The sequence below is a fragment of the Capsicum annuum genome, chromosome 1 (assembly GCF_002878395.1).
Source record: "Capsicum annuum cultivar UCD-10X-F1 chromosome 1, UCD10Xv1.1, whole genome shotgun sequence".
In the NCBI taxonomy this organism is placed as follows: domain Eukaryota; kingdom Viridiplantae; phylum Streptophyta; class Magnoliopsida; order Solanales; family Solanaceae; genus Capsicum; species Capsicum annuum.
Window position 1 is genome coordinate 113,325,456 of NC_061111.1, and position 24,546 is coordinate 113,350,001.

Consider the following 24,546-nt stretch of genomic DNA (forward strand, 5'->3'; position numbering starts at 1 on the left):
TGGGCTCAATGGAGAAGTACACAATTGCCCTGACCAGAGCAGCTCACCTGATGTGCTATGGTTTCATGGAAATTTTGATGCTTAAAACAATGAAAATATGAAAGTTACTTAGGTTATATTGTTAGATATGATGCAGGAAACTATGTTTTGTAGCTGAAAAAAAAGAAAAGATGGGAAAATTAATTATTTTGGACAATCTACGTAGTTACCTACTCCCTGTAGGTACTACCTACATAGGTACCTAATCCCTGTAGGTACTACCTACATTGGTACCTACGTCCCGTAGGTACTACCTACTGGAGTTGGTACCATAATAATTACCAGAAAGCCAAATATCAGAGATTCAAAAGCTAAAAAAATTCCCTGTTACCTACATCAGGTCACCTATGGGATGTAGGTAATGCCTACGCCTCGTAGGTGATAGAATCATCAAGTTCAGAGAAGATTAAAAAATATTTAGGTCCTAGTCACCTACATGGGACCACCTATGCCCTGTAGGTGCCACCTATACCTCGTAGATAGCCCCGTAAGTGGTCACCAACTTTGATTTTTCTTCTTTATTTAGGACTTGATTTCTAAGGTTTCGTTGTACTCTATAAATACACTTTTTGATATTTTTAGTTAGGTTACTCACTCTTACTACTAATAAACATATATTTAATTCCAAGATTTGATTTGGTTCTTTGGATTGCTTGTTGTTGACTTTGGTTGTTATTTAGTTTGAAGCTTCAGTTTATTTGTTGATTGTTGTGATCTTGATTTAATGATTTCAAATATGTATTATGTTTATTGTTTCACAATAATGAATGGCTAATTCCCTTAGCTAGGGTTGTGGGAACCCTGGCGAATTAGTCCAGTGGGGGAAGTGTTCAATCCTTATAGATTATTTTTGCTTCATGTATTATGGTTTCCTTTGGATTAGTTGATTTTTTAATAGTTGACAACATTAGGATCCTATCTATATTCACTCTGAACCTGAGAAGGAGGTAGATATTAGGAAAAAGAGATCATAATAGTGATTTGGATTTAATTGTCGAATAAGCTAAACATCAATATCTACTTAAGAAAATCATCATCATCTAATAAACTTGAGACTGAGAGGAGATATCTGAAATTGGGGTCCAGGACAAGGGTTAGTAAGGAAACACTTTAATACCAAGAGGAGATAAGTGAGATTCACCAAAGTGTATTGAGAGGCTATTAGTGATACATAACTTGCCAGATTTCGCATGCACAACAATTTGATAGTTGGGTTGAGCACAATAATCCTATAGAGTTAGAAGATAGGGGAAAACTAACCTAGTGTTCATTTCTAATTGATTAAAACCAAATCATTCCACATCTTGTTACTTTTCATAGATTACATCTACAGTTCCCCCCATTTACTTTCCTGTACTGCCCGTTGATTTCAGAAAGCTTGAGATAGAGTTCATGTATTCCCTATTGGTTTGACCCCAACTTGAGTTGGGTTACTATATTTTGCATCGACCATTTTAAATTCAGTTTGAAGGGTAGTTTTGGACGATATCAAAATTTTGGTGCCGTAGCCAGGGACTACAGTGATCGTTGATTGACATTTTTGGGTTTTTTATATTTGGTTTTTAGTTGGGTGTATGCCGGTGTATGCCTAATACTAGGAGTGAAGGAATTCCCATACTCCTACTTTATCCTAACCTAGAGTGAATTCTATAGCCAAATCAAATGATGATAGAGCAAATACGTCAAGGCCATGTTGAAGGGGTTTGGGATAATCCTACAGGTGTGCCTCCTCCTTCTCTCAAGAATGTGTAAAACATTATTTATCAAAGAACTAAGAGTTATTAGCATAATCTCCTAACCAAAGAGGGGAAACAGATGCTCAGGAGGCAGCGATACCAAGGTAGAGACACAGGGTAGATAGTCGAGCAAAACTCGTGGTAGAGCTCAAGTACTTCCATCCTATCAGTACTTACCTCCATATAAGGATCTCGAGTAGGATTTAGGATATGTTGATCCTACTAAAATAAGGGATATCATTCCTCTTATTTTTCCACTAGGTGAGAAGTTCAACATTACTAGTGCCATGATCCATCTCTTAAATCTGAAAGGTTTGTGTAGGCTTTTCAATATACAATTCAAACACACTCCTTACAAACTTTATTGGGATCTGTACTTTATACACTATGCCTGGGGTAAATCAGAAAGTACTAAAACTCAAGTTGTTCCCATTTTCATTGATTGGTGAAGCTATTTTGTGGCTAGAGGATCTTCCTAGAGGATCAATTACTACTTGGAATGAGTTGAGGCAGTAGTTTTCAGATCATTTCTTTAAGCCATCGAGAATGCTTTAGATAAAGGACGACATAAATAATTTTAGCCAATTACACTTTGAGTCTATGTTTGGGGCATGGTTCTGATTCAAAGAAAAAGTTGATGATGGGGCCTAATCATAGGATTTTGGGCCAGAGCTTGCTTGAGATTTTCTATCGAGCCGTTAATACCAATTCTAGAGCTATGGTAAACACTATTAATGGTGGAGCATTTATGCCTATATATTGGGAGATAACTTAGATATATGAGATCATATTTTTCTCACTAACCCAGAATAGCTTACTCGGGAGGTAGAAAGACACTCTCACTTATGCATTGGTGCTTCTAGCAAGAACAGAGTTGTTGATGATTAAGTCGCTCAGGAAGTTGCTCTATGGATGGATATTGACTTGTTGAAAAAGTAGTTTACAATGATAAATTCTAAGAAGGTTAATGTAGTTGGATCATAGGGTAAGTCTTCTAGATCATATGATTCTAATTTAGAAGAGGAATCAAAGTACCTAGATTGAGAGTTGGTGGGTTTTTAAGCCAAGGGAAAAGGAAACCAAGGTCAGAACTATTATAGGGATAGGAACAAAGATAGGAGTAGAGAGTTATATGGTGACTGGAGATGCAAGAATCACTACAAGGAGAAGCGTGGTGTGTATATTCCACTAGGTAGTCATGATACTGAGTCGAGAAAGGAGGCTTTGTTATCAAAACTGGTCGAGGGTCAATAAAATTATGAAACTCATCTTAAGAAGATTAAGGAAGATATCTTAGGGTTGATCTAGAAGGTAGAGTCGCATGCTACTGTGATAAAGCAATTAGAGCATCAGTTTGGACAAATTTGGGCAGCTTTGAATCAGAGGTATAGTTTAGAAGCCTAAGAATGATGGTCATTTTCAAGATATTAGGACTCAGAGTAGTAAGGATACTGTTGATCCCCCTATGCCTACTATTAATAAGCTGAGGAATGAGAGTGATGTAGTTGATGAAACACCTGAAGTAGAGTTAGAAAAAGCTGCAGGTGTTGATAGTGATGCTGAGAAGAACAAACCTAAGGGAAAGGTATATGAGCCTAAAGTGATGAAAATTTCATGACCTCCCCCATCTTTTGTTCAAAGTATCAATAAGAAGAAGGAAGAACGAAAGTTCAAGAAGTTTATTTCCATGTTGAAAAAGTTGAGTTTCAACATTTCTCTTCTTAAGGCTCTTGAGAAGATGCCCAGATACACAAAGTTTATGAAGGTGTTGGTGACAAAGAAGAGATCTATTAGCTTTGACAATGTTAGGTGAATTCACCACTGCAGTGTGGTTACTTCTAGATCTATGGCTAAAAAGAAGGGTGATCCCAGAGTGTTCATGATTCCATGCACCATTGGGTCATCCAAGTTTGCTAGAGCATTGTGTAACTTGAGATCCAATATTAATTCAATGTTGCTAGATGTGTTCAAACAGTTGGTCTTGATACCCCCAAAACCTACAACTATGCGGTTGTTGATGGCAGACCGTATAGTAAATAAACCCATGGGCATATCATCCAATATTTTGCTGATGGTTGATAATTTATTATTCTAGCTGACTTTGTTATCTTGGATTGTGAATTTGAATTTAGGAAGATCATTCATGGCCATGGGTGGAGTGATAGTAGATATTGAGAAAGGGAAGCTCAATTTCAGAGTGAATAATGAAAAAGTCTCATTCAACGTCAATAGAACTATGAAGCAGCCAACCGACATGAGGGCGGTGTCTGTTATTCATTATGTTGATGACCTAGGAGGCTACTTCTATATTACCTTGATGAATTCTAAGTAATAAAGGTACCCACATCATGATGCAACGTTAAGTCAAGCGCTGCATAGGAGAAAACCCATGGGCTTATTAGTGAAGTCTTAGTAAACAATATAGCCACGTCGTGCTGTGATGTTAAATTAACCACTGGGTGGGAGGTAACCCACTATTTTAGTGTTCACATTATTTTTTTTTATAGGTCTATCGCATAGAACAACCTGGAACATGGTAAAACATTTCAAAATTAAGAATATTCCTGGTAAGAGGACTCATTGACCTGCTTATGGTGGTAATAAGTCCCACTCGGGCCAGGTAAGTTGTGAATTGAGTAGCAAAAAGTTTTTTTTGAGGATTTTCGGAGATTTCTAGACTTTAACCTACGAACCTATTTATGATGTCATAAGTACCACTTAATACCTCGTAAGTAGTGCATTATGTGTTAAAAGTAAAAGTCTAGAGAGCAGGAAAAGGTCGGAAAATAGGGGCCACCTATGGGCCGTAGGTGCCACCTATGCCCTATAGGTGGTTCCATAAGTGGCTTATTTTAGGCCAAGTTTTTTTTAAAAATATGGGCCTAACCCGACCCTAACTGACCCAAAACTGATCCCTAGGGTTATTTAAACACCCTAACTCGATCCTAAACCCCATCAAACCTCAAAATTTCTCATTCTCTCTCAAATTCAAACTATTTAACTTTATCCACACTTCACATAAGGCAATAACTTTACTTTTGTTCAATACCAACTTGTCTAAATTGCACATATTGCATGTTCAAACTAAGGTTTAGTCATCTTTTCAATCTTCACTTTTAATTTTTGAAATAAAAGGTAAGAATTCTTCACACCTAATAGTATTATATTATGCTAAGCTTGAAATAAGTGCGTTGGTATGTTAATTCTTTGCACAATATGTAGAAATCAACAAATCTGAGTATAAGAACCTAGAATTAGCCTAAAAAGCTTAAAGTTACGTATTGTTCTTGTATTAAAAATCTATGAAGTTAAAAAGGCCGAGGAATCCCAAAAGTTTTATATGTTGCATTTGTGTTTAAAAATTGATCCTCCATATATGTGCATAAATTGGACTTGCTTGAACCAAGTAATGGTTAAAGGGACGTAAAATTTAGAAAAAATTGAAGTTTTATGATTTTGCATTTTTCTTCAAATTTTCCAGTCCCTTACTCTCTTTTGGTTTTTCAGGTACTATGGCATCATAAAAGGCAGACCATCAAGGAGATAGGACAAATCTCCTGAGCATAATGGTTCAGTAGAGGAGTACCCTAATTCCCTGACTATGGAAACTCACCTATGTACTAGGGCTTAGAGAAAGGTTGCAGTTGACACTATTTGTAGAGCTATATTGAGGATCCAGTCCCCAATACAGAAATAGTGGGGCAGATAAACTATATCTTCTCGTGCTGATAACCATCTAGAGGCCAGCCATATAGATGATAGATTGAGGATGAAGTCGGTCAGGATGTCACCACTACACTCTTCTTAGTCTAAGTAGGGAGAAAATAATGATGATGAGAAGGTAGAGTCAGAGCCACTAAAAGAGGACACCCAGTCTGAGGAGGGGTCACAGGATGAGTCCATAGCAGTAGTTCCTAAGCCATCATCTATTGTACTCAAGTCTGAGGAGGGTATAACCTAGACATCTCATCAGGTGTCTGCACGAGACACTAATCCACCAGCTTAGACTGACCAGAATTTTAAACCTACTCATATCTCGATTGAGCTTATTGATGAGGTGAACCCGAGATGGTGTTTAGAGAGGCTATAGATGATTTATAAGAGAGGTAACTTTTTGACTGAGATAGATCAGCCTAAGAGGACTATCTTGGTAGGAGATATGAATTGACTTCTCCATTTTGGCCGAGGCACTACTTTTGCAGGTTGTATTTGATTGTTATCAACTGTAGTGGATAACTAGGCCCATGGTTTATTTATCCAGGCATTAGTGTGGGATTTCTAAACCTTTTACTATGCTACAATATCAATGACCACTCTAATAGGTGGTAGGCATACCAAGTAACCCCAATTAGAGTAGACACTAGGGATAGGTGTCATGGTTAATATTTCAGTGGCGTCCACCCGCCGAGCTCTCTTTGGCCCTGATTATACAACTCAAGTATCTACTGCAGAGTGCAATTTTAGACTGATATTTATGCAAAATAGATGCATTATGATGGATGCTTAGCATAGGAGATGGAGGGTAAAGTTAGCGAGATGGATTGGCCATTATATTTCTGACCTTGGTTCGGTGGCCCCTTGGATCTAGGGGCAAGGAGTGATTAAGAAAGTAACACTTAATTTTTCCACCATGTTTTGGTAGATGGTGGTTTGCTATCACTTATTTCTGACTGCTGAGAGCAACTTTCTTACATGGGATTGTGCAACATTAATTGCGACCTTGATAGATGGTTATGACATAGACTTTATATCCATTCTAAGGGTTGAAATACATGAGACCTATCTATACCATCATTCCCCTACCTTGTACAGTTAATATGCAATGAGGCTGGTGTACTTGAGTTTCTAGGTGTTGATAGGAGAGTCTATGCTATAGGTATGGACCAAATGAGTTTGATCAAGGATCCAACAAACCCTATATTTGTTTAGAGGACCTATAGACCTCCTATAATGATTCTAGCCCAGTCTGATGGGCCATCAATTCCAACAGAGCCTAGTGATAGATAGGGTGTTGATGAAGATGTATGGATTTTGAGATAGGTGAGCATAGAAAGGCACCCAATATGAGCATTATTGGGGAGGGGACCCTAAATATGTCTACTTTATTTTGGGCCTCTACTTTAGAGCCGGTCGGGGTATCTTCATGGCCCAATCACCCCATTACCACTTCTATAGCTATAGGCTTTATCGAGGTACCTTGGGATTTCTTATATCACCTGATAGAGCTGCACGATGAGAATATAGACCATTTGACAGAGGCAAAGTCTAAGACTGCTAAATTATATGTGAAGATCCATCCTTGGGTCTGGAAGAATTTAGAGAATGTAGAGACTCAGATTTAGGCTATTGTGAGGGCTTAGATATTAGAAATGTGGGCTGAGTTGCATAACCACATTAATTCTTTTGACAAGAGAGTATAGTAATGGCTCGAGAATAATGAGACACCTGATCTAGCTGGGATTAGGGAGGATATGGATACATTGTGCACTGAGGTACACTTTCTTATTGAGAGTCATATTGTAAATATTCCTTCTGAGATCCCCTCATTTGCCCAGCTAATGCCACCACTCTGAACTTAGTGTTTGGATATTTTTAATAGGGATCTAGTCCCTAAGTTTGGGATAAGAAAAATAAGAGAGAATGATCTGTAGGATCCTGACATGCCGTATGATCAGGCCCTGAAAAGGAAAACCCATGAGTCTATAGAATCTGTATTTATTGATAAAAAGAGGCATGCTGAGATAGCTGCAGGTGTATCCTCTAGTAGTACACCGCCACCACCACTTCCTATGCCAGTTGAGATATCCCCTAATAGGTCCGAGCATGATATGGATGCTTAGTGCATCCTAGGTATGTCCTTATTCTCTTGCTTTACATTATTTACATAAACTAGGGATAGTGTGTTATCATTTAGTTAGGGGTAGGGTATACCACAACCACCATAGGTTTTTTATGCCATGCTTTTTTCCTGTCAGCAGCAGTATGGTTGTACAACTAGCATGTCAAGGGTAATTTTTTGTTATATTGTGCTTTATTTTGTAATGTGTTGTATTTTTTATGCAATTAAGATATTTTTAAGTATCTAGGGCAGTTGACACACTTTGTTTATGATTTTTGAGAAAACCTGATACCCCTTCAAAAATTTATTTTTTGAACTATGTGATGTGTATATATGTATGATCATTGTGAATCTCGTTATGGCATCAAAATTAGGGACATAATAATCATAACTAACTTGTGCATGAACTGAATAGGTATTAGCTTGTGATGCAACCCTATGCTAAGAGTTTGTGTGATACTTCTTTGTTTCCTTTGTATGTTGAATCCAGAACTTGCCCAGTTAGTCTTTCCTAGGTTGTAGGATAGTCGATTAGGAAAGGATCGTAGGCTATTCTTGAAATGAGTCCACTTTTAGCCTAAATGACCTTCCAAATGTGAATAAGTATCCCCTGATCCCTATTTTTGAGCCTTATAGCCTATTTTTTGGTTTCACCTTTCACCTTCCTATTTATGTCACAATGATCCTATTTTGGCCCTGATCCTCCTTGGACATTATGCACCTCAACTCAGGTAAATTGCCTAAGTTAAGGGTGGCTATCATAGGGGTGCATAATGTAAAGTGGTATGAAGAAAGGGAAAATAAGAGTAAAGAATATAGGGTTGAGTGTGGTACAAAAAGAAAAAGAAAAAGCAAAGAAAAGAAAAGAAAATAAAATAAAAGAAAAGAAATGAAAAGTTTGAAAAAGAAAGATAAAAAGAAGAATAAAAAGAAACCGCACCTAACCTGAATGAACAATAAAAGATTAAAAAGGGAGAAATAAGAGTGGACTAAAAGAAGTTGGTTGAATAGTGGATCCCCAATGTAAGTATAATTAGAAGGATGCTTAGTCACTAAAATATCCATATGTACCATACCAGTCTCCAAGACTATACTACAAGCTGAATAAAGTCCTATAATGATCCTAACCTGACTGTCTGAAAGTTAAGGTAAAGAAAATAAGGGAAAACCTATGTTATTTGACACACATTTATTGGAACTTCCTTGTGAGTAAGAGTGTCTCTTGATCATACTTGCATTGACATACATGATTTCATATTAGTTATTAGGACCTTTTAATATAAGGGTGCATGAGTTGTGTTGTTGGCGACTTACTTGTTTGGGTAGTGTAACTTGCTCATATGCATGGCTATTTGTTGCTGACATAATGCCAGATATTGATTCCATTGTGTCACATTATTGTGGTTCATTTATATGCATAATTGGTTTTAAAGTGTTAAAATAAGAGGAGGGCATTGTTTTTGAGTTTAAAGTTGATGAGTGATTGCCGTAGATAACTTTGGTTTCTTCTAGTTAAGTAGCGTTGCTTTGTTTGTTGTGTTGTGTTGCTTGATGACATGAACACATTCTATGTTAAGGGTGTTGATGTGCTATGGTTTCATTGAATTTGTGATGCTTAAAATGATGAAAATAAGCAAGTTACTTAGGTCCTTTTGTGAGATATAATGTGTTTTGTGTTGTGTATTATTAAGAAACTAGGTTTTGTAGCTGAAAAGAAGAAAAATAAGAAAATTGATGATTTTGGACTACCTACATGGGTACCTATGCCCTGTAGGTACTACCTACGTGGAGTAGGTACCAGAATAAGTACTAGAAAGCTGAAGATCTGAGATTCAGAAGCTGACGAAAATTCTTTGTCACTTACGTTAGGTCACCTATGGTTCATAGGTAGTACCTACGCCTTGTAGGTGATACAAATCAACAAGTTTAGAGAAGATTCAAAAGATTTTAGGTCCTGGTCACCTACATGGGACCACCTACGCCCAATAGGTGCCACCTACACCCCGTAGGTGGTCACTGATATTGATTTTTCCTTCTTTGTTTAGGACTTGATTCCTAGGGGTTACTTGTACTCTATAAATACCCTTTTTATGTTTATTAGTTAGGTTACACACTCTTACTACTTATAAACATATATTGATTCCATGATTTGATTTTGATCTTGGATTGCTTGTTCTTGTCTGTGGTTGATTATTTAATTCGAAACTTTGGTTTTTATTCGTTCATTATTGTGATCTTGATTTATTGATTTCAAATATGATTCCATTGATTATTTCATAATAATGAACGGCTAAGTCCCTTAGCTAGGATTGTGGAAACCCTAGCGGATTAATAAAGTAGGGGAAGTTTTCAGTCCTTCTAGATTATTGTTGCTGCATGTATTGTGGTTTCCATCACACTGATTGATTTCTTAACTATTGCAAATGTTAGGATCTTTCCTGTATTCATTACAAACTTAATTGGGAGGTATAGATTGAGAAAAGAAGATCATAACAATGATTTGAAGCTAATTATCAAAATAAGCTTAACATCACAATTTACTTAAGATAATTATCTTTATCTAATCAGTTTAAGACCAAAAAGATATAGATGAAATTGAGGTCTAGGGAAGGGTTAGTAAGGTGACACTCTGAGACCGAGAGGAGATGAGTGTGATTCACCAAAGTATGTTGAGAGGCAGTTGGTGATACATAACTTTCCAGATTCTACATGCACAACAGTTTTATAGTTGGATTGAGCATGATAAACCTGAAAAGTTAGAAGCTAGGGGGAACACAAGCCTATTGTTTGATGTACTATTGAAATATAAAACTTTCGATGCTTAAAACAAGGAAAATATGTAAGTTTCGTAGGTTATTTGTTAGATATTATGTGTTTTGGGTATGTTTTGCAGAAAACTAGGTTTTAGATGCTAAGTTCATGGAAAATATGAAAAATGGAGCTTTTGGTTATTTATTTGATCAATTTTGGGTATTCATGACACTTTCTGGATTGTACATGACCAAAGCATGTGATGAAAGTTGAATATTTGAACTTTAGTTACAAGTATTGAAAGGCCTGGTACTTACCTATGTCTACCTATGGACCACATGTAGCGTATGTGGTCTATATAAGACTAAGGTAAGTATCGAAATTAAAGATCCCTTGAGTAAAAAAGCTAAAATTTTTTTTTTGATACTTACCTATGTCAACATGTGCTCCACAATAAAACATATGGGCCGCATGTGGTTAAGGTAAGTGCCATAGGTCCAAAATCCCAAGTGCAGAAGCTATAGGCCTTTTTTCTTACATATGTAGGTGTCTACATTCACCCAGCCTTAGGCCACATGTTGCACATGCACCCAAGGCCAGGCCGCATGTGGACACACATAAGTAGCCACCGACCCCTCTTTTTCCTTTTTCGTCCGGGCCTTGATTTTAGGGTTTCCTCATGTACTATAAATACCCCATATGTGTTTTTAGTGGAAGTTATGCACTCTTGGTACTTACAAACATATTTTGATTTCAATATTTGATTTTGGTCTTGGAATTCTCTTGTATTGATTTCGGTTGATTAATTCAGTTAAAATTTTGGGTTTTTACTCGTGATTATTGTGATTTCATCTTATGCTTTCAATCACGAATATTGTTTATTACTTAACAAGCATGAGCGGCTAAAAACCTTTAGCTAGGATTGTGGAAACCCTGGCGGATTGACGAAGTAGGGGAAGTTCTATTATTATTCTTAACTGATACCTATGAATGCATTATTTTATCTTCATTTTAATAGTTATCTTAGCAGTTAAAAACGTTAGGATTCCGCCTAGATTATTGCTACTTACTCCAAAAGAGGCGTAGCAACTAGGAAACGATAATGACAACAGTAATTCGAGAAACCAGTAATTTAAAGTTTAACTATCGATCCATGAAACAAGGTATTATCTAAGTAAGATAGTTAGCTATCATCTAATAAATAGAGACTCAAAAGGTAACAATTAACTAGGATCAAGATAAGAATTAGTAAGGCGGCATCCTGATACTCAAAAGGTAAAGGGTTATGTCAACTCATCCAAAATAATGTTGATCGTACATAACTTATCGATTCTACATGCAATGTATCGGGTAGGTTCAATAAAGCACAGTAAGCCTATAGAGTTGAGAAGCCAGGGGAACACAATTCTAGTGTTTTCCTATGACTAATTACAACTGAAGTTGATATTACCTACTTGTTCTATATTGCTACTCAAATCCCCTATTTACTTTTCCAGTTTTGCCCATTGATTACAACAACTAAGAGCCACGATTCCACGTATTCCCTTGGTATTTGACCCCAACCTTAGTTGGGTTACTCTATTTGACAATGATAGCATAATATTTAGGTTGAAGGTGTAGCTTGGGCGTTATCAAATTTGGGCACCGATTTCAGGGAGTACGGTGTTGAGTTGTAAATTAAGGTTGTTGTACATTATGAGTCTTTTTATTTTTGTTCTTAGTTAGGTATACACCGGTGTATGCCTAGCACATGAAGTAGAGGCAATTTCTTACTCCCATTGAATCTAAATCTAGGGAGGATCCTACAAACACCTTGTAGGATGAGGGAACTAAAAAAAGATAACATTCCTAATGAGGTTCGTGATGATGTGCCTCCCCCTCCTTCTGAAAGAGTTTAGGTTATTATTGATCAACAGATAGGGGTGCTTTTAGAACAAGACACTTATCAGAGAAGGGAAATAGATGATTCTTAGCGGATAGCTAGGGAGGTAGATCTAGTTGAGCAGAGACAAGAAGTAGACCACCGAGCAGCACTTAGCGGAAATTAGAATAGAGTTAAATGAGGCCGTCCTCAAGTGATCCTAGCATATCAGACCATGAATGGATGATGAATAATATTTGGGGAATGTTGAGCCGATAGAGACTAGAGCTATTGGTTCTTCTATTTTATCCACATGCATTAAGTTTGACATAACGAGCAAAATGATCCAGCTCTTAAATATTAAGGGTGTATTTGTGACTTTGCCTACAAATCATGAAAATATGTGCCTTTCGAATTTTATCAAGATCTGCAGTTCATAAAAAAACTAAGGGTAAATAAGGAGGCGGTTAGACTGAGGTTGTTCCTCTTTTCACTTATAGGAGAAGCATCTTTATGGCTAGGGGAACTACCAAGAGGATCTATCACTATATGGAATGAGTTGTACCGATAATTCTTGAACCGGTTCTTTCCTTCATACAGGATATTACGGCTGAAGGATGAGATCTATAATTTCAGGTAGCTGTAGTCAAAATCTCTATACGAGGAATGGTTTAGGTTCAAGAAGAAGCTAAGTATGGTGCCCAACCATTGGAGGTCAGGGACGAGCCTATTGGAGATATTCTGTAGAGCCTTGACCATCAGTTCCAAAGACATGGTAGATACTATCTCTGGAAGAGCTTTTATGAGACTATGCTAGGAGGCAACTTTGGAGATGCTAGATCAAATCTCGCTCACTAACCAAGGTAGGAAACTTGGGAGGCTGAGAGAAGATCTGGAATATATGCTATTGGTGCCGACAGCGACAAGAAAGTAGATGATGATTCAGTAGCACAAGAGATTATGCTTCTAAGAACATATCTTAGGCTACTAGCAAAATAGTTTTCAACAACAAGTTTCTAGAAGGTGAATGTAGTAGGAACACATAGTTCAACTTCCAAATCTTATGAGTCAGAATTAGAGAGGGAAGTAAACTATCAAGATCATCAGTTGGTGGGTTTATAAGCCCAAGGGCAAGAAAACCAAGGTTAAAACTACTATAATTGATACATAGACCATAGTAGGAAGTGAGATGATGACTTAAGGAAAAAGGATGACTACAGAGAGAAGGGAGATCATTACCTTCCACCTGGCAGAATATATATAGAATGAAGAACAAAAGAGATGCTATTTAAGTTGGTAAAAGGTCAAGAAAATCAGGAGATCAACCTTAAGGAGAAAAAGGCTAACATTTAAGGGTTGACCGAAAAGGTTGAATCCCATTCCACTGCTATTAAGCAGTTAGAGCACTAGTTTGGGCAGATGTCAACAATACTAAATCGGAGACATCCTGGTACCCTTTTGAGCAACACTGTGGAAAATCTAAAAAAATAGTCATATTTTTGCCATTACCATAAGGAGTGGTATGACTACTGTGGATCCCCCTTACCTGCTGTGAAAATGCCAAGACATCATAAGGCTTCTATTGATGAAACACCTGTTGTGGAGTCAAAAAAACAATAGGGGGTGATCATATAGTCAGTAAGAAAATAGGTAAGGGTTCAGTTGTCGAGTAGGAAATATGACAAATTCCAAGACCACCCTTACTTTTTCCTCAGAGAATAAAGTAGAAGAGAGAGAAAAGTAAGTTAAAGTGATTCATTGAGATGTTGAAAGAGTTGAGCTTGAACATACCTTTTCTTGAGGTATTAGAATAGATGCTTAGATATGTTAGGTTTATGAAGTAATTGGTTACAAAGAAGAAATGAGATATAATATAGGATGTTGATGGCTTGCATTATTGTAGTGTAGTAACTATTAGGTCTCTGGCCAGAAAAAGGTGACCCCAAAGCATTCACTATACCATGCACTATTGGATCATCCTAATTTACCAGAGCTTTATGTGACTTAGAAGCCAATATAAATTTAATGTCGCTGGCTATATTCAAGTAATTGGGCTTGACCCATCATGAAACGACTATAATGCAGCTATTGATGGATGACTGCATAATGAAGAAACTTGTGGGCATTTTGTTTGATATGATTGTGAGAGTTGATAAATTCATCTTTCCAGCTGATTTTGTCATTCTGGATGTGAGTTGACACCGAGATACCCATCATATTAGGGAGATCATTTATGGCCACAGGTAGAGCAATAGTTGACATAGAAAAAAGAGAGCTAAAGTTTAAGAGTCAATGGTGAGGAGTCCACATTCAATATTTGAAAATCAATGAAGCAACCAACCAACATGAGGGTGTTGTCGGTGATATATTATATTGATGGCCCTGAAGGGTTACTCTTATGGGTATCTTGATGAATTCTGAGTGATCAAGTTACTCACACCATGCTGCAATATTAAATTAAGTGCTGAATGGGAGGCAACCCATGGGCTTGTTGGTGAAGTCTAAGTAACTAACATAGTCACGTCGTGCTGAGATGTTAAATATACCGCTACTTGGAGGTAACCCAAGGTACGCGGATGCATAGTGTATCCCAGGTATGTCCTCATTCCCTTTATTTTATATTATTTTAGCACATTGGGGATAGCGCATAGTTTTTAGTTGGGGTGGGGTATACCATAGCCGCTGTGGGTTTTGCTATGCTTCTTTTCATATCAGCTACGGTATGGTTGTAGAACTCGCATGTCTAGGTTAAAGTTTATGTCGTATTATGTTTTGTTTCATATTGTGTTATGTTTTTGAGTAATTAGGAGATTTTTAAGAGTTAAGGGTAGTTGTCAGGTTTAATATTAATTTTTGAAAAAAATGACACCCCTCTAAAATTTTATTGTATATATGTGTGAACATTGTGGATCTTGTTATGGAATTAGGATTAGGGACATAATAATGACATGCTAAAAATTGCATGAACCAGTTAAGTAGTAGTTTGTAGTATTAACTTTATTCCATGTGTATGAGATGCTACCAAGTTCACTTTTGTGTGTTGAATTCAAAACTTGCCCAGTCAGTCTTGCCTAGGTTGTAGGATAGTTGGTTAGAAAAGGATCATAGGCCATTTTTGATTTTAGTCCACTTTTAGCCTAAATGATCTTCCCAATGTGAAATGATATTCCTTGAAATAGTTTTGAGCCTTATAGCCAGTTTTTCTTATTTCACCATTCACCTTCCCATTTGTGTTGTAATAACCTATTTGGACTGGTCACATTACACATCTCAACTCAGGAAAATTGCCTAAGTTGAGGGTGGCCATCATAGGTGTATGTGAAGAAAAATGGGTATGTAGAAGGGTAAAATAAGATAAAAAGTTAGTATGGCTGGGTGTGGTAGAAAAAGAAAAGAAAAAGAAAAAGAAAAAAAACGATTTTTTTTTGTGAAAAAGCAAAAAAGAAGGAATAAAAGACCACACCCAACCTAAATATGCAATAAATAATAAAAAAGGAGAAACAAGGCTAGAATTAAAAGATGGTAAATAAGTAGACCCTAGAGTTAGTGTAGTGCCAAGGAGGCTTAGTCACTTGATATCCATATATACCATACCGCCCCCCAAAGCCTACATTACAAGTTGAGAAAATTCCTATAGTGATCCTAACTTGACTGCTTGAAAACTAAGGTAAAGAAAATAAAGGCAAGCCTATGGTAATTGATGCACATCGATTGGAACTTCTCTGTTGAGTGTGAGTGTCTCTTGACTATCCCTACATTGATATGCATTATTTCATCTGAGTGAGTGAGATATCTTTATTGTGAGGGCACATGAGTCATATTTCTAGCAGTGTATGTGTTTGAGCAGTGTAAGTTGTACATATGCATGATTGTCTGTTACTAATATAGTGCCATACCTTGATACATTGTGTCACATTGTTTTACTTCATGTTTATACATAGTTGGTTTTAAAATATGAGATACGAGGGGGATTTGAGCTTAAAGTGTTGATTGACCGCCTTGAATAGCTTAGAACCTCCTAATTAAGCATAGTATGTTGTTTTGTTTATTTTGTTGTGTTGTGTTGCCTGTGGACATGCAAATGTTCTTAGTTGAGGGTGTTGATGTGCTATAGAAATATATCACTTTTGATGCTTAAAATAAGGAAAATATGCAAGTTTCTTAGGTTGTTTTATTAGATATGATGGGTTTTTGGTATGTTTTGTAGGAAACTAGATTTTGGATGCTAAGTTCATGGAAAAGATGAAAAATGGAGTTTTTGTCTACTTAAATGATCAATTTTGGGTATTCATGACACTTTTCGAATTGTAAGTGACCAAAGAATTTGATAAAAGTTGAAGATTTGAAGCTTGGTTGCAAGTATTGGAAAGCCCGAAACTTACCCATGTCTACATGTGGACCACATGTAGCACATGTGATCTGTACAAGACTAAGGTAAGTACCGGAATTGAAGATCTTGAGAGTAAAAGAGCTGAAAGACAACTTCCAACACTTACCTATGTCAACATGTGGACCACATATAGCACATGTGGGTAAGGTATGTGCTAGAAGTCCAAAATCCTGAGAGTAGAAGCCACCGGACTTTTTTCTTGCACATATAGGTGTCTACATATGCCAAGCCTCAGGCCGTATGTGGCACATGCACCCTAGGCCAGGCCGCATGTGGACACACATAAGTGGCCACCAACCTTTTTTTGTCCCTTTTCATCCGAGCTTTGATTTTAGGGCTTCCTTATGTATTATAAATACCCCTTATGTGATTTTTAGTAGAAGTTATACACTCTTGATACTTGCAAACATATTTTAATTCCAAGATTCGATTTTGGTCTTGGAATTCTTTTGTAGTGATTTTTGTTGATTAAGTAGGCTAAAGTTTTGGGTTTTTACTTGTGATTGTTGTGATTTCATCTTATGCTTTCAATCATGAATGTTGTTGATTACTTCACAAACATGAGAGGCTAAAAATCCTTAGCTAGGATTGTAGAAACCCTGGAGGATTGACAAAGTAGGGGAAGTGCTGTTGTTTTTCTGAGTCGATACCCATGCATGTATTGTATTATCTTCACTTTAATAGTTATCTTAGAGGTTGCAAACATTAGGATCCTGCCTAGATTATTGCTACTTACTCAAAAAGAGAAGTAGTGATTAGGAAAACATACTGACAATAGTAATTTGAAAGTTTAACTATCGATCCATGCTGCTAGGTATTATCTAAATAAGATGGTTAACTGTCTTCCAATAACTAGAGAATCAAAAGGTAATAGTTAACTGGGATCAATATAAGGGTTAGTAAGGAAACATCCCAAGACTCAAAGGTAAAGGGTGAAATCTGTTAGCTTGTCCAAAAAACTATTAATGATACATAACTTATCGATTGTAGATACAAGGTATCAGGTTGGTTCAATAAAGCATGATAAGCCTACAAAGTCGAGAAGGTAGCGGGAACATAATCCTAGTGTTTACCTATGACCGATTACTGTTGAAGTTGATATTATCTATTTTGTTTGATATTGCTACTTAAATTACCCCATTTACTTTTCCAGTTTTGACTATTAATAACAAAAGCTGAGAGTAACAATTCTATATATTCCCTTGGGATTCGACCCCAACCTTTGTTGGATTACTATATTTGACAGCAACCGCATAGTATTCAGAGTAAAGGTGTAGCTTGGTCGTTATCAGTGTTTGCTTCCAATTGGTTACAACCAAAGCATTCCATATCTTGTTACTTTTCATAGATAACAACTACAATCCCCTATTTACTTTTCTGTACTACTAATTGATTTCAACAAACTTGAGAGACTATCAACGTATTCCCTGTAGGTTCAATACCAATGAGTTACTATATTTTGTATCGACCACTTTAACTTTAATTTGAGGTGTAGCTTTGGTAGATATTATCACCTATAGACTAGGGCCTAGATATAGCCTAAGACTGGGACTATTATTAGAGACACTTTGGGTATACAACTCCCAACACGGACATAGTAGGGTAGACGACCCACTTTTACTAGGTTAGGGCCCAGCCAGAGGCCAGTCCACTAGTTTCTAGGCTGAGATAAAGTCAGCCAGGTTGGCACCACTACCCTCTCCCCAGTTTGAGGAGGGAGAGAAAGATGATGATGAGGGGGTGAAGTCAAAGCCATTAACATAGGACCCCCCATCTGAGGAGATGTCACAAGATAATTCTTCAATAGCAGTTTCTATGCTATTATCTATAGTACCCTAGTTTAAGGAGGGTATATCCTAGACATCATATTAGGTGTCAGAACTACACACAGAGCACCAACCCAGACTGATCAGACTTCTGACCCTACCCACATCTCAATTGGGTCTATTGTTGAGGTAAACCTGAGGTGGTATATAAAGGGGTTACTATCTATTTATGAGAGAGATAGATTTATGACTAGGCTGGCCAACCCAAGAGAGATATTTGGGAGGAAAGGTAGATTAAGTCATCTGATTTAGCTGGAGTACCACTTTTGTGGGCTGTATTTGATTGTTATCAGATGGGGTGGATTACTAGATCCCAGGGTTCATATAGCTAGGTATTGGTACAGGAGTTTTATTCCTCCTCCTATGCCACAATATCTTTGACCACACCTAGAGGTGGTAGGCATGTAGAGCATCCTCAGTTAGAGTAGACACTAGTGAGAGGTGTCATGGTTGATATTTTAATGTTAGCCATCCTCCAAGATCTCTTTGGACCTGATTATATAGCTTTGGTATCTATGTTAAGTGTGATTTTTGATTGATATTTGTGCGAGACCGATGGCTATATGGGATGTTGTACAGAGGAGATAGAGGGAAGAGTTTGTGAGATAGATCATGCATTATATTTCAAACCTTGGTGAGGAGGCCCCCGGGATAGAGGGAAAGAGGCATATCAAAAAAGTGATGCTGAATTTTGTTGTTATATTTTGGTGGACGGTGGTTCATTATTGATTATGTCTGACTACTGCAGATAACTTGATTATATAGAATGGTGATGCAGTAATCGCTAGTCTGATGGATGTCTATGATAAAGACTTTGCAACCATTATCATGTACAAGCTACATGAGCGAGCTTCTGGTGAGTTAACTACATTACCCTTTCCTTGCATTGTCCAGAAGTTGAAAAATGATGCTGGTGTACCAGAGGTTCCATGTGTTGATTAAAGAGTTGAGATGGAAGGTGTGGCCTAGAGGATCCGTAGGCCTTTGATAGTGATTCTGGCCTAGTTTGAGAGTCTAGCAGTTCCTATAGAGCCAGTGAATAATAGGGTGTTAATGTAGATACTAGTATGGATTTTGATATGGTTGAATAGAGAGAGGCAACCGAGATGAGCACTCAGGGGGAAGGGACCCTATCCACATCTACTTTAACCCCGCCCTCTACTTTAATCCTGTTGGTGTATCTCCTAGGCCCCCTCGCTCTCCTACTACTTCTACAACTCCAGCCTATGTTGTGGTACCACGGGATTTCTTACAACACCTGGTAGAGAGAAAAGCTGAGAACACAACCCGATTGATTGAGGTAGAGTCCGAGATTGCCATATTATATAAGAAAATCCAGCCTTGGTCCAGATAACTTTGGAGAGTGTAGAGACTTAGATTTGTGCTGCTGTGAGGGTTGTCATGGTAGAGATGGTGACTGATTTGCATGGATATATAGATGATTTTGAGAGAAAAGTACATGCATGATTTACTGATATTGAGGTACTAGATCTAGCAGGGATTAGGGAGGAGGTGGCTACATTGTTCACTGAGGTATGCTCTCTTACTGAGAGTCATATTCTAGCCATTCCTCCTGATATCCTCTTATTTCCTGGAAGATACCACCTTGCCGACCTAGGCGTTTGGATTTATTTGTAGAGGAGGAGTCGATCCTCGGATTTGGGACAAAGAGATATGCAGGATCCCAACATGGCATATGATCTGAATGGGCTACCCATGAGTTGACCGATCCTGTAGTTATTGATAGGCAAAAGTGTGCTGAGATAACTATGGGTGCCATCTCTAGTAGTGAATAATTACCACCAACACCTCCACCAGTCAAGATAGTCCATGAGGGGGACGAGCATGACATAGACACCTAGTGTGTCCTAGGTATGTCCTCATTCCCTTGCTTTATATTATTTACATGCACTGGGATAGTGTGTCGTCTTTTAGTTGGGGTGGGGTATACCATAGCTATCACAAATTTTTATTACCGTACTTTTTTTTTCTGTCGTCCACTATATAGTTGTAGAATCGACTTGTCTAGGGTGTTTTTCTATCGTATTATGTTGTGTTTTTTTGTAATTAGGAGATTTTTGAGTATCTAGGGTAGTTGATAATTTTTGTTTTTGATTTTTAAAAAAATGATACCCCTCCAAATAATTGTTTTTGAACTATGTGATGTGTATATACGTGTGACCATTGTGAATCTCATTATGACAGTTGAATTGGGAACATAATAATTATAGCTAACAATTGAATGAACTGGATAGGTAGTAGCTTGTGATGCAACCCTATCCTATATGTGTGTGAGATACTACTTTGTTCCTTTTGTGTGTTAAATCCAGAACTTTTCCGGTTAGTCTTGCATAGGTTGTAGGATAGTCGGTTAGGAAAGGATCATAGGCCATTCTTGAAATAAGTCCACTTTTAGCCTAAACAATCTTTAAAATGTGAATAAGTATCCCTTGATCCCTATTTTGATCCTGTATTGACTATTTTTCTTGTTTTACCTTTCACCTTCCCATTTGTGTTAATGAATCAATTTTGACACTGGTCCTCCTTAGACATTATGCACCTTAACTCAGGCAAATCGCCTAAGTTAAGAGAGGCTGTCATAGGGGTGCGTAATGTGAAGTGGGTACAAAGAAGGGTAAATAAAAAAGAAAGTGGATTGGGTGTGGTAAAAACAACAAAAAAGGAGAAAATAAAAATTTGAAAAAGACAAGAAAAAGATAAGAATAAATAATAAAAGAAACCACACCCAACCTGAAAGTGTAATAAAAGAATAAAATGGAAAAATGAGGGTGGAAGGAAAAGAAAATTGGTTGTTAAGTGGACCACAACATAAATGTAGTGCCAAGGAGGCTTAGTCACTAAAAATGTACATATGTATCATACCAGCCCCCAAGCCTACATTACAAGCCTAGTAAAGTCCTATAGTGACCCTAACCAGATTATCTGAAAGCTAAGGTAAAGAAAATAAGGGCAAGCATATGGTATTTGATACACATTGTTGGAACTTCTTTGTGAGTTTGAAGGACTATGTTGTGTGAATAGGACTTCTTTGATGTGAAGGCGTATGGGTTGTGTTTCTAGTGGCCTACTTGTTTGGGTAGTGTAACTTGTTCATAGTCATGGCTGTTTGTTGCTAATGTAATGCCATATATTGATTCTATATTGTCACATTGTTGTGCTTCATTGATAAACACAATTTTTTTTGAAGTGTTAAAATAAGTAGGGAGAGGGGGGGGGGGGTTAATGTTTTGACTTTAAAAGTTAGTGATTGACTGCCCTTGATAGCTTAGGTTTCTCCTAGTTAAGCATCTTTGTTTTATTTTTTATTGTTTCCTGAGGACATGCAAATGTTCTAAGTTGAGGGTGTTGATATGCTATGGTTTCATAGCACTTCCAATGCTTAAAATGATGAAAATAAGCAAGTTACTTAGTGTCATGACCCAAAATCAAAGGCTCATGATAGCACTCATCACAGCGAACCTTAACGAGTAAACCTATCACCAATGCTGATACACAAGGGAAATAGACAGAAGTATCCCCATGGTAAGTCTTCTTGAACAAAGCCAAACCATATAGGTATAATGAATACAACCAAGCTAGGGCGCACTCGAACTAGGAGCTGCACCAAAAGGGTGCAGTAGGCATAACTACGGTCCACTTGTACTCAGTAGGTATCATAAGCCGACCGAGAAAAGCATATAATAACATATACAAAATACACATAAAGGGCACGTCACCTGCAATTAGAAAATATCCCATAACGGTAGCCCACACCACTTTCACTAATAGTTCTACAGTATCCATACATAATACAACAAAACACCATACAAGAATACAAGTATATATTTATACTACATATAAGCAAAGAAATAAGAACAACAAATACAAGGGCATCAAATATAAGTAAAGAAAGATAGAATAAATAGGCAGATCCAATCATAATAGCAATACAATCACAGAATAAACACCACATATGGCATGCAAATAAAGATGTTGATGATGATGATAATGATAATAATGATGATTATGATGATAATGACAATGAAGCATAAGGTTGTCATACAGCCTCCATATAAACCTACGGAGGCAAGTTGGCGATGTTGGACCCATGGAGGGATTGTCAACCCATATACTAACCCTATGCACCTAAGGAGGTAAGCCTCCCATCGTAGGACCTATGGAGGGATTGTCAACCCGTATACAACCAATACCCATGACATTTATCCATCATATCCTTCAGAGAAGGTCTACAAAAGTCTGATGTTCCTTGTGTTTCTAGTATTTCTAGTGTTTTCAGTATTTTTGGTGTTTCCAGTATTTTAGTACAACTAATATCCACGACTCATCTTCGGCACATCTCTTGGAGAAGGTTATAGAATCCAATGTTTCCAATATTCCTAGAATTTTAAGAGCACATAAATAATATAGGACACAAATCAAATACAACATACAACAATATGTATATATATAAAGCATCTAACAAACATGTGAAATTATGAGTATGATGCCATGAGGATGATGATGCAATGTTCACAACCAACCACAAAGAGTATTTTCACAACCAACCACAAAGAGTATTTCCACAACCAACCACAATGAGCATTTCCATAACTAAAAAATATACCAATCACGTGAGCTAATTATCCACTCATTATATCCAACCATCCATGATTTCCACATATATTATATGCCAATGAGTATAAATATATCACAATACTCCAATGGTACCTCATTAGGCATTTCTAACAACACAATACAATTATTCACATGTATTCAAGACTATCCACATCACGTTGGACACCACACGGTCACACATATCACATAATATCTCAAATTCAATAATTACATCACATATAGGCGCCCACCCGGACACAACAAATAGATAGCCATTTTTCAAGATTAGTTCCCACCCGTAACATGCATTTTGTATACAAATTAACTACCAATATCTCAAATTCGACAATTACATCACATATTGGCCCCCACCCAGTCACAACAAATAGATAACCATTTTTCATGATTAGTTCACACCCTTAGCATGCATTTTGTATACAAATTAACTATCCATCATAATCTAAAAGAGTTAAGATAACCTACCTCGAATGTTGAAATCAATTTGCTACACTTCAATATCAAATTCCTACTCTTTATGAACGATCCCAAAATCAGCTATAACTAAGAAATGTAAAATCTACGTATCAAAACAAGACAATGGTACACATATTGCCTACTATTAGTTTAGGGTCAAAAAGGACCTTGGAAATGGTTTTTCGAAAAGCAAGGAAAAATCTTAACTCTATTTCAAGTATGTGTTTCCTAAGATTTTAGGAATCTACAGTTAAAAACCCAAGTCAAATCGAGGTTCAAATGTAGACAAACTATTTTTACACTTTATCGGTTAAAACCTTTGAATTCCATTCAAAAATCAAGAATCAGAGTTATTTTAAAGATGAAATTGTGGAAAAACTAGTAATTATAGGATTAGGAACATTATTCAAATGAAAAGCTTTAGAATTTGGGGCTAAATCAAGTACTAAGGTTTTTGGGTTTGAACAATCAATCAAGGAATTTGATTAAGAAAAAGGTGAATGCCTTAAATCCATAAGAGAATCGAGAAAAGGATGTTAATCTAGCTTCCCAAGCTTCACTTTTAAGCTCTCATGCTATTTTAGGGGTTTTAGACCTCAAGAATGAGTGAGAAACGGCCAATTCGCGGCCTAAGGGGTCTATTTATACCCATACCAGGTTCTCAGATGTTGTAATAACAACATGTAGATCTCAACACATTATCTGGTGTCAGAACCAGATGCTGCGATTGCAACATACCCTTGTTCGATTGTAATACCCCCTCTGCATACTGTGGTACGATCGCGAGCCTAGCGGGTGCGATTGTAGAGGAACCAAATGACAGCTGAAACTTTGGAAACTTTCTAAGTTTCTGCCGAGGCCTCAAGATTTATTTAAAATATGATATATGCAAATGAACTGTGCAACCATACTAAATTTGATGCTCTAGACTCAATATCAATATCAGATTATTGAAAAGGTGTCATTTTTAGAAAGTTGAACCTTGAAACCTAAAATCACAATTTCTAAGATGAGGT